Source organism: Bos mutus, chromosome 27 (assembly GCF_027580195.1).
Source record: "Bos mutus isolate GX-2022 chromosome 27, NWIPB_WYAK_1.1, whole genome shotgun sequence".
Lineage (NCBI taxonomy): Eukaryota > Metazoa > Chordata > Mammalia > Artiodactyla > Bovidae > Bos > Bos mutus.
The window spans coordinates 25,528,681-25,540,744 of record NC_091643.1 but is presented as its reverse complement, the minus strand read 5'-3'; the positions used below and the strand labels follow the sequence as shown (position 1 = coordinate 25,540,744).

Here is a 12,064-nt window from a genome sequence, read left to right as displayed (position 1 = left end):
AACTGGTATAGAGTCTATCTGCCCTTCCTGCCTGGCCCTGAAAGACAAACTTCGAACAACCATATTGGACCAGGAGTGACTCTGAGAATCAGAGCCAAACACTAGGGAGAGCTCAGCAGACAGAAGTAGTTTGGGTCCTTAATGGTTATGGAATCAACAAACTGAATTTCTCGTATGCAAGAGAAAAAGAAACTTTTATCATGTCACTTTATCAAGTTACTATTTGGGGAGTCTTCATTATTAATACTTGAATATAACTGCCATCTAATAAAAGTTCCCTATACTTTAACATTTTACATTCAGAATTTTTATTAAAAAAATTTTTTTTTGGCCATGACCCCTTACCATGTGGAATCTTAAAAGCTTCCTGACCCAGGACTGAACACACATCCCTTGTATTGGAAGGTTGGGATCTTAACCACTGGACTACCAGGCAAGTCCCCAGAATTTTATTTTGATTGCTGGCATGCAATTATTACAAGTATAATCTACCAACCAGATCTTGTGGTGACTCACTTGGAATTCTAACATTTATAATCTTTATAATCTTTCCAAAGGGAAAAATGTTAAGTAGTATTAATGAGTTATGGTTGAAAGGAAGCCTGATATCCAAAAGGACAAGAATCATTTTCAAGCATGAATACTTTTAAAAGATCTAGCAGTTACATAACTTATTTTTTTTTCTTTTGGTTGCTTTAATTGGTAGTTCTGGAAGACCTGTCTTATTTTTCTCATTTTTGGGGGGACGAATCAAGATTGCCCGGGAGAAATATCAGTAATCTCAGATATGCAGATGATACCACCCTTATGGAAGAAAGTGAAGAGGAACTAAAAAGCCTCTTGATGAAAGTGAAAGAGGAGAGTGAAAAAGTTGACTTAAAGCTCAACATTCAGAAAATGAAGATCATGGCATCTGGTCCCATCACTTCATGGGAAATAGATGGGGAAACAGTGGAAACAGTGTCAGACTTTATTTTGGGGGGCTCCAAAATCACTGCAGATGGTGACTGGAGCCATGAAATTAAAAGACGCTTACTCCTTGGAAGGAAAGTTATGACCAACCTAGATAGCATATTCAAAAGCAGACATTACTTTGCCAACATAGGTCAGTCTAGTAAAGGCTATGGTTTTTCCAGTGGTCATGTATGGATGTGAGAGTTGGGCTGTGAAGAAAGCTGAGCACCAAAGAATTGATGCTTTTGAACTGTGGTGTTGGAGAAGACTCTTGAGAGTCCCTTGAACTGCAAGAAGATCCAACCAGTCCATTCTAAAGGAGATCAGTCCTGGGTGTTCATTGGAAGGACTGATGCTGAAGCTGAAACTCCAATACTTTGGCCACTTCATGCAAAGAGTTGACTCACTGGAAAAGACTCTGAAGCTGGGAGGGACTGGGGGCAGGAGGAGAAGGGGACGACAGAGGATGAGATGGCTGGATGGCATCACCTACTCGATGGACATGAGTTTGGGTGAACTCCGGGAGTTGGTGATGGACAGGGAGGCCTGGCATGCTGCGATTCACGGGGTCACAAAGAGTTGGATACGACTGAACAACTGAACTGAACTGATGACTTTTTTTGCCTTCTGATAAAAACCTAGCCTCTCAAATATGTAAATTTCAGGTTGCCTGAAAGGTTCAAGAGTGTTGGGATGGAATTACGGAGAAATCATAGATGTCCCCTCTGACATCTCGTGGACTGAAGTTATGATTGAAGAGAAGAAATAGTTGGGAAAAGACTCAAAATATATTCAGTATTAAGACTAACTTAAAGTTTCTCTTTGGGGATCAGGTTCAGACTAGGATACTAAACAGTTTTCCCAGTTGTATTGATATAAACACTGTGTAATCAATAAAATGGCTTAAGTTTTTTGTTTCTGTTATCTTAGATGTCAATGGTGTCAATGCTTCAGAGGAATACTTATCACAACAGTATCAAAGCCAAGTAGAGCATTTTAGTGACCAAGAGCATATTAGGCTTCAATTAGGCTTCCTGGGGTCAAATCCTTCCTCCACCATTTACTTGTGTGATCACAATCTACCTAAGCCTTATCTCTCACATGGTAAATGGGGATGTTAAAAACACCCATCTTGCTAAAAGTGTTGTTAGATTAAGTGAGATAATGCAGGTAAAGCCCTCCCCATATAATACCATAACTGTTCAATATATTTTAGCATCATTAAGCAAACATTTAACATACATATCTAAGTTGGAGCCTGTCTAAATTTGTAGTACTGAAGTGTTAAGTCATTTTTTCAGACACTGTCTTTTTATAGAAAACAAAGTGAATTTGATTAAAATAATTTTTGGCGAGAAGTGTTCATTGTCCCCATAATTATGTTGCCCTTCTCCAGGGGTTTTCCTGAACCCCGAGATCAAACCCAAGTCTCCTACATTGCAGGTGGATTCTTTACCTTCTGAACCACCAGGGAAGTCAAAGGTAGTATTCGTAATATTAACGAGAACTGAATCATCATTAACAAATTCCAAAACAGGTTAGCCATGGCAACTGATGGGTTGAGGACATGCTGCCCCTAAATGTGGCACCTTGGCATCTTCAATATTTTAAACTGAAGGAATATAAGAAAAAAGCAGAAACAGGAAAGTTACTCTGACCTTCTCCCTCCTTATCTTTCTTTCTTAAAACAGAAAATAGGTCTTAAGACCTCATTAAGAGGTGCCCACCCTACACCAAGAGGAAGGAGCATCTGAATCTCAGAAGACACAGGGACAATGAAAGAACCTAAGAAGCCGGACTTGCTAAGGCATCATTGTTCCCTGCAACATGGCCCCCACCCCTCCCACTTACTATAATTACAAGCATGCTTCATCTTATTGTGCTTCACTGATACTGATGGTTAGTGTTTTTTAGCAATAAAGTATTTTTAATTAGAATACATACATTGGTGTTAAGACATAATGCTATTGCACACTTAATAAACTACAGTATAATGTATAAATTACAGTATAATGTAAAAATAACTTTTATATCTACTGGGAAACCCAATAACTCATGTGACATGCTTCACTGCAACACATATCTTCCCTGGTGGCTCAAACAGTACAGAATCTGCCTGCAATGTGGGAAACCTGGGTTCAATCCCTGGGTCGGGAAGATCCGCTGGAGAAGGGCATAACAACCCACTCCAGTATTCTGGCCTGGAGAATCCCATGGACAGAGGAGCCTGGCGGGCCACATCCGTGGGGTCGCAAAGGTGGCAAAGGACAGGCCTGAAGCGAATGAGCACGCATGCACGCTGGCACTCAGCTGGCAGTATCACTAAGGCGTGCTGTGCACTCCTTAACCCACCACATCCCTCCACAACTGTCACCACGACTTTCATCAAGCCCAGTATAAAATGCTCAGTTCTGTTTCTCTGGCTCTTCATTTCCTTTTGAAGATCTCCCTGATATGTAAACTCACATGAAATTTGTGTACTTTTCTCCTATTAATCTTTAGTTGGTTTAATTTTCAGGCCCAACCCTAAGAGCAAGAGCATCAAGGAAAGCTGCTTTCTTCTCTACATTAGTTGTGTTAGATAAAATGGCAGATGCTTGTTCTACTTAATTAAAACAAGAATCATTCCCCGAATCTTTATCACAAATGTGATTTTGAATTTTTTGCTATTTCAAGTAGCTTTTTAAAAACTTATTCCAAAAATAATTCTTTCTCAACAGGGAAAAAAATTATTTTTCCAAATCAGTAAATGTTATTTTACAAGAGTTTTAAACATCTACATAATGTTCTAATATATTGTTTAACCTATTCTGTACCATTAAATACTGAAACTAAGCAGGCCCCTGGGGGTTCCTGGGCATGGAAGCCTTTCTAAGTCCCCACACATCTGGTTTGTAGGAATAGACTCCAGTCTCCATGACCTTGAAAGGGCAAATTCAAACAGTTGCTAATCAGGGATGGGAGGAGACAAGGGAGGAGACAAGGGAGGAGACTGCCCCCCACCTCACCCACCCCCAGGCCAGACTAAAGGCATGGGTGTACACAGCTCCTTATAAGCAACTCTGCCCTTGAAGATGCTTTAAAACCTTTCAACAAATCGTCCCAGGTTGGGACACACAGCTTTCCAGGGCACAGGTGGGCTGTGTCTCCCTTTGCCTGGCAAAGTAATAAAGCTATTCTTTTCTATTTCAGCCAAAACTCTGTCTCAGATTTTATTCCGATTGATGCACAGAGGCTGAGTTTTCAGCATCAATATTTAGATTGTTTCCAAGTTTACTGCTATAAACCATGCTTTGATAAACATTCTTACAGTCATATCTTTACACTGACAGGTAGTACTCTTTGGATGTAAACACACATATGTGTTCTAAAGTAATACTGCAATCTCACCAGAGAAAATTTAAATGATCTTCTGTTAATAATTTTATTCTCTAGGTTCTCTGAGAAAAGTGAATTATTATGGTTTTATTTCAGCAACTCTGAGTCTGTTCTGGACTCAAGAAAGCTGAGACAGCTAACTTTTGTCAGAATGTGTGGTTAACTGGCATCCACTCTACTTTTGACAGCCCCTAAAACCATACGTAAACAGACCTTGAAATGCAAGACACACTAGCTATGGTTGGGATCCCTTTCACAGAAGAATCATTTATCTCCTCACTTTATATTTTGTGTAAACCTGGATTCTGTAACTAAGACTAGGTTCAGCTGAACAGCTACCATGCATTCAGCACCTGCATCTCCCAAGGAAACGGAAACAGCGTGGTCCCGTCTGTTTTCTCAGTCACCAACTGACTGAAAAAGATCAAGACTCTGATTCCATCATTTCCCCTTGTTTAACTCAAGGAAGGGTTTTAGGTGATCCTTGTCGATAAAAGGTTTAGATGCTTAGATAAAGACATTAGACAATTTCCCTCTCCCATTTAAATCTCCAGGAAATACTGAAACTGACTTTTAAGAAGCAAATCTATATAACAGTGCTGGAAAGTAAAGGGTTCCATACATACACTGACAACGAACTCTGAGGAATCTTAGAAAGATAAAAGATTAAAAAAGGATGAGATTAAAGGAAAAGATAAGTGTTTAAAAAAATTAAATATAGGAACTAATGACAACCCCCAAACATAAGACCAATGCAAAGCTGAAGCCCTTGAACCAGGTCACGGCAAATCTGAGTGTGGAAGGTGGGGCAGGAGCCCCTCTCTGAGTAGACAGTGAGAAGAAGCCTGGAGCAGCAGGAAGTTAGAGCTCTCTCCTGGTGTCCGGCCTGTTTCAACCTGCAGACAACCGTTCTGTCTGCCCCAGAAATCCATGGGGAGGGAGCCTCTAAGGGGGCAGCACCTCAGGAAGCTCCTGACTCCCAGGAGCCTCCATCTCCAAAAGACAACTATCAGCTTGCCCCAGGACAAAGCAAGTCATTCTTCCTCACCTGTCAACTGAGGCAGGCCAGGATACACAGAACTAAAGACCCACAAACAAGACTACAAGGAATCTTACATACAGAGAAGGTTTGAACAAAACAAAAGCATTAGAGGCATGCACCAAACTCAACAAGCTCCACACACAAAAACTCAAAGATACAGAATTAGAGGAGCAAACAGAAGACTATAAATTTGTTACAATATCCTCAGGGGAACAAAAGAAAACAGCACTTGAGTTACCAGTCCAAGCCTGTACCATTCTGCGCAGGACAGGACAATAAATCCAGAGACAGTTGCTAGGGCAAGGAATAGACTTTATTTGGAAAGCCAGTGAACCAAGAGGATGGTAGACTCATGTACTAAAAGTACCATCTTGCCTGAGGAAGAGTTCAGGTTTCTTTTATATTAAACAGGAAGGGAGTACAGTCACGTATTTCCTGTTTCCAGTCAGCCTCCAGTGGGGAGGTGCTAATTTCCTCCTTCCTGAAGGCACTCACAGGTGGGCCTCATCAGGCCTTAATGCTGATTACTTGTGAGGCAGGGTTTCTAGGGATGGACCATTATGCGTAGTTGAAGTTTACAGGCAACAACCCTTTATTAATTAACTTGTAATAGAATACAAAAGCTCTTCCCTATTACATTGCCTTCACACACACACACCAGCTGATATGAAGTGAATAATTAAGAAACTTGAAATTTAAAATAAATAGTTGAATAGATGGCTCATTGCTCTGTTTGGAAGATGCTTCATACTGTACCCTACTCCTGGAGAATGCTGAGGCATGTTAGCATAAAGCCTTTTAGAAATTCTAGAGTACTCAATTTTGTTTTCTGTATCTATTTGATACAGACCACTTATTTCATAGCTATTTTTGAAACACTGCTCTTTAGAAGACATTGGATAATGACAGAGATGCTATAGGAACACAGGAGAAAGAACTTAACCTAAACAGGGGTGGGGGAAATGAGGTCTTTGGGGGAAAAATAGTATCTGAGCTACATTTAAAAGTCAGATAAGAGTTAACCCCAGGAAACAGAACCAAGGAAATGAAGTGTACATTCCAGACAGAGGAGGACAATTAGAAAAGCTTCAGTAGGAAATAACACTGGGTCTCTAAAAGTCTCTGTATCTTTTGCCATTAAAGAAACTTCACATTGTGTCTGCTGACACCTTTTCATGAGTCACATCACTTATATTCTGTGACAACCAGGCATTAAGCTAAAGAAGCTGGCAAGAGTTAGGAAGCCACTGAAAAGAACAACATCATCAAACTCAAATTTTAAAGATTACTCTGGCACCCATGTGGAAGAGAAAAGGGAATAAGATGGAGGCAGAGAGAACAGCATGATGCAGTGGTAACACAGATGACTAAGTGAAAACAGGATGACCAGGTTTCTGGCTTAGGTGAGCAGGCAGGAGAGACAGCTTGGAAGAAATTCAGAAGTAGGAGGCAAAAAGTAGATGTAGTCAGACTCAACTAGCAATGGAGAAATGATTACCTGTGTGGTAACTTTTTTTTTTTAAGCAGGTATGGATCGATACTACTATGTGGAAAATTAACTAGAAAGAACACTTGACTGTTACTATCTATTTAGGAAAAGTATTCTTAAATTGTAACATGCTTTATTGTGTCATATACTCTACAACTGTAACTTTTAATCACTGGTTATAGATTATATGACAACGTACCAAATTAAAATTCCCTTAATTATGGGATCGTTCGCTATACATTATTTTTAAGTTCACTGTTAGGAGTTCAAATTTATAGAGTCAAAATATTGACATTCTGTAGGTTTCTGCAGCTTCAATAAGCTGTCATAGCAGATTCTTGTAGGATTTTTTATTGCAACAAGTTAAGGTGATTTTTCTTTCACAAGGAAGTTTTATTCTTACATAACTTATGTTGCCAGATCTTTCTATTTTGAATGAAAAGTTGGAGGGGACAAAGTCTGTATGAGAAATCTTTGTATTTGCTGCTAAACTGCTGTGAACCTACAACTACTCTAAATAATAAAATCTATTTTTTAAAAGTTGGAAATTTGGATATTTTAATGAAAAAAATCTCACACTATGTTGACAACAGATCCATTAAAAAAAAATATAGCACTGAACTGGTTAAAACATATACACATATCCTCTCATTACAAACTTTTTGTGTTGTAAAGTCTGTATGTGAGTCCTTTTGAGCTGACAGTAAAAACTACAAGAAAGAAAGATTTGGAATCTGGGCTTACTCAGAAACACATGAGTTTACAGGAGACAGCCTTATACCTGAGAGCAGGGGTTAAACTAAATAGCTATAGGGTACAAAACTATACAGCAGCAGACTCTCCAAAGAAGTCACAGACTTTTTAAAGATTTGGGTAATCAGAAAGAATATCGAAGGACTGGTGCAAAAGAAAATTTCAAAATGATGTGTATAGACTATGTAGATAGTCTATTGTATTTAAGATACAATTATATCTTAATTGTATCTTAAAAATCTTCAAGATACAAATATAAAATAGCTGGCATTTATAGATACATTTTAGTGTGTGTCAGATAATATTCTAGTCTCTCTACATGTATTGTCTGAAACCTTTCAAAATTAAATTTTACACTTCATTTATGAAGAAAAACTCTCTGGAATGGACTTGCTTTCTGAATGGAAAGTCAGAAGTAGCCCCGCCAGAGACAAATGGAGATCTGTGAGCGATTCATTAACAAGCTGGCTAGATCCAAGTAGGCTATGAGGCAAAGGTTGCAGGCACATTGATACCATGCAGTGGAAAGAAGGAATACAATCTGTTACCTGCTTACTGTGTGTCAGAAACTCTAATAAATGTTTATACATATTACTTAAATATCAACAATTCTACAGGATAAAAATCCCAATTCCTGATTTTACAGATGGGAACTAAAGCTTAGAGTTCACCTAAGTCATTAATGTATTATGATGTGATGTCATTAATTTTTGCTTGTTTGCATTTATTTTCTTCAAATTCATTTTGTCTAGCATCCCATATCAGAGTGAAAAAGAAGAAAGCAATTCCGATAAATATAATAACTCCCAAATTAGATTTTCTTTTTGAATATAAAATAGCACCAGAATTACCACATAACAGATTATTAAAATGAGACGTCCTTTATTTGAGAGAGCTGATATCCCGAAGTAAAAGGTAACAAAGACACTATTTGTATAACTTTGAATCTTTGCAGTTAATTACAGACAATACCATTCACAGCACAGCTTCAGGCTATTGTTTCAGAGCTAAGGAAGTAAAGTAATAAAGAAGCTAATGAGAGAGGAAAAACCAGGATAGTTAGGATGGTAACTGTTGATTTACCATCAGATTCTGGTATTTTCTGGCTGTCAGGTACAGTGCAGGGAGATACTTAACAGCTTCAATTCTAAAGAATCTTTAAATACTGGGATTGGTGTGTATCAATGGGGATAGTTTCAGCTACAAGTAACAGAAAAATCAGTTCGAACGTGTGATTTGTATGTATAATACAAATGTATATGTATAATCTCATACAGACAGGAGTCTAGAGGCAGAAAGGTTCCAGGCCTGGTTAACTCAGTATCACAATATCATCACAGACTTTCCATCTTTATACTCTACCACATCCAGTAGTCAGCCTTCCTTCCTTCATGATCCAAGCAGTTCCAGGCATCCCATGTAACACAATACCCCAAAACAGAAAGAGGCATTTCCTTTTACACATCTCTATTACTAAGAAAAATGTTTCGTGTAGCTCCCCAAAAGACTTCTTCTCCAACTCCGCTGACCAAGATTAGGTTAAGTTTCTGACAATAACTAGCAGTGGGAATAAGCCCATCATCACTGGAGTAAACAATCACTATTTACCCATAGAGACTGAAGGGGCTTGGCCTCCATTAAAGAAGTGGGCCTGCAGACCAGGAACCCAAAAAGGTAATGTTCTTCCAAGAAATCAGAAGTATGGAGTTAAATGGGAAATCAAGTGTGACTTAAAGTAAGCTTCTTTAGGAAGTACAAGAAACAACAGAATTAGTTCTACTCTTGCCCCAAAAAGTCAGGAAATATAGTGGTAAGTTGAATATTATGATGACTGTTACTTAGAAAGTGGCATATATTACTTCAGCCTAGTAATCTACATAACTTTCAGTTTCCATTTTCAGAGCAGACAGAAACATGCTACCATATAACAATTTTTTGGTCATCATTATGACAGTGTTTCATTTGCCCTGCCTCACCAATAAGACTTAAAGAGAATTTCTTGAAGTAACTAAAAAAGAAGTTTAAATTAGGGGAAGGGAATTAAAGAGACTCTTTCCTGATACGGGATTTTTTTGAATTATAAGTAGTTAAAAGAAAATAGAAGTTGGAAGGTAGATGAGAGAATAGGGTGGGGAAAGGTTACTGAGAAGAAAAAAAGTGAGACACTGAGGGCAGAAAAAGAGCTGCTGATCCTGTAAATGCAGAAGGGACAGAGTATGAAACATGAGGCAGAAGGGTGGAGTGCAACAATACATTAATATTCATAATTGAAGAAGTTCTGCAGTATTCATTAAAATACCATTTTAAACAGTCTTTCAACTTTTACAGAGTGCATTTTCAGAATAACCAATTGCAGTGTCTTTTTGTACAAAAATCTTTAAGTTGTAGTATTGAATTTGGTTACTCAAGCAACATACTGTCAGATACTGCACAGATGTTTCATTTTTACCTGCTAGTTTTAAAATGTATGTCATAACTTAAAAGGGCAAACTTAACAAGAATAGGTGAAATTTTTTTCTGGGACCATACCATTCTTTAAAAACTGCCATGTACATGACCTACTTCATTGTCACCAGAATTATCCAAGTATAGTTTATAAATGTGAACTATTTCAATAAAAACTTCAAGTATTTTTTATAAAAGAAATTATAAGAATCAAAGCAATTAAAGGTAGCTGTTCATAAAATATCACAAAATACTGTAGATAATGTCACATGTCTAATTATATATCCATAATTTCTGGCTCAAAAAAAAATTACAAACAAAATAGATCCTTTCTGCTTTTGACTCAGGGTATTTACTGATCCTCTTAAGCTAATTACAGAATTCCTTAGATTAGCAATTCCTGCCTTCAACTCTAACTTTGTTTGGGAGACACACACAGAAAAATACACAATACATTTCACATCACTTTCCTTATTTACCAGCCTCAGCAGCAAGGGACTTTGGAGTATTTGAAAATTCAACTCCAACCTCAAAGAATAAAATTTGCCATCTGTGAGAATATCTAACAGAATATCCTAAAGGCTTAAAAGCAATTAATTCCAAAGGTATGGTTCTAGAAAGTATTTTGGCAATTGTAAACAAACGGCCTTCCAAAGTGAGAACTTTTGTTATGTTTATTAAAAAGGAGTATCCTTAATTTATAAACATATTTTGTAAAAGTGACTCTTACAGGTTAGTAGAGAAAACCAGAGTCAGATTGACTTTTAAGAACTCTACGAACTTAATTTTCCAAAAAGAAAGCTACCATTACATCAAACACCATGCTATTCTTTCCTGTTTAATACCACAAATTCTCACCTTTCTAAAGTTCTGAACAGCAGAACAATTGAGAAAAAGAACCAAAGGAAAAAAAAAAGAAAAGAAAAAGAACCAAGGAACACCTGAAGTTCAATCAGCAACAGGCCTCACTAAAGCCAACCGATTTTGCAATGATTTTTTTCTTTTAACAATACACCTAAATTTAAAACTATTCCATACTATAACTTGTTTAGAAAAAAATTAGTATAACACATAAAATGGCTCCTAGAATTAACCAATTTTAATATCTCAAGATGTATTTCAAATATATGAATAGTCTATTAAGATGCAGATATCTTTCCATTAAAATACATGCTGACACACGTAAATATAGTTGCATAATTCATATGAAGAGGCTGTTCTAATTTTTTAAAACCACTAGAGGTCACAGATACCTGCAATAAAAACAGCTGAAATAATCTGAATTGCAAAATATTTCTAACCTGACCACGCTGAAAATGAACAAAACGAAACAAAAACAACGCCAGCAGAACAATCAAAATGACTTGAAGGTAATTCCTGAGTGTAGGAACAAGAATCTCAAAGTGAGAAATGAACCCACTGATAGTTACCAGCTGCGGGGAGGTGGGTTAGAATGAACAGGGTAAATCTATTAGAGACTTAAGAGGATTGAGTACGTTACTCCCAGAAGAGAACTCACTTATGAAAACTTTGTTTTCCCCTTCCTTTAGGGTTCAAAGTTTTTTCTCCAAAAATAGTCCACTATTCGTGAAACTTGAATTGCGAAGAGTAATCTCCTTTTTAGCCAAGTATAGTATTTTAACAATTCGGCCAACGCGGCAAACAGGTGGGTAAAAGGAAATGGTGAGGAAGCCGGGCAAAGCAAGGCACACTGCAGACAAGACAGGAGACAGACTGCAGCCGGCAGCGGTGTGTCCGGGGAGATGAGGGAAGTCGGAATTAGGGGAGCTGAGCAGTGGTGGGGGCGGGAGCGGGGGAAAGGGCGTCCCGGAAGAAATCCTGAATGTGGGTCAGGGACGGGAGAGCAAGCGTGAGACCCAGGACCAAGAGAGATATGTCCAAAAAAAAGGGCGGCAGCTGGCGGGAGTCGGCCTGAGGAGCTGCGAGTGTGGTTAGCACCAGCCCGCCCTCCCGCCCTACTTTCTTCCTTCGGTCGGAGAGGC

The 12,064-nt window shown here is 38.2% G+C and overlaps 2 protein-coding genes across 3 annotated transcripts in view; one reads left to right on the top strand and one right to left on the bottom strand.

Annotated features, from left to right (window-relative positions):
* MTMR7 (myotubularin related protein 7) overlaps nucleotides 1-3,657 on the top strand; it is a 129,248-nt gene extending 125,591 nt beyond the window's left edge. The window contains exon 15 of one of the 2 annotated variants that reach the window (XM_070364132.1): nucleotides 2,646-3,657. The gene's annotated coding sequence lies outside the window, so the exon portion shown is untranslated. Of the gene's footprint in view, nucleotides 1-706; nucleotides 965-2,645 lie in introns of those variants that run through there. The other variant, XM_070364133.1, reaches the window with a different exon arrangement.
* The window catches only part of VPS37A (VPS37A subunit of ESCRT-I), a 32,671-nt gene that overhangs the window by 20,191 nt on the left and 416 nt on the right, over nucleotides 1-12,064 (bottom strand). The gene's annotated exons all lie outside the window — the stretch shown is intronic.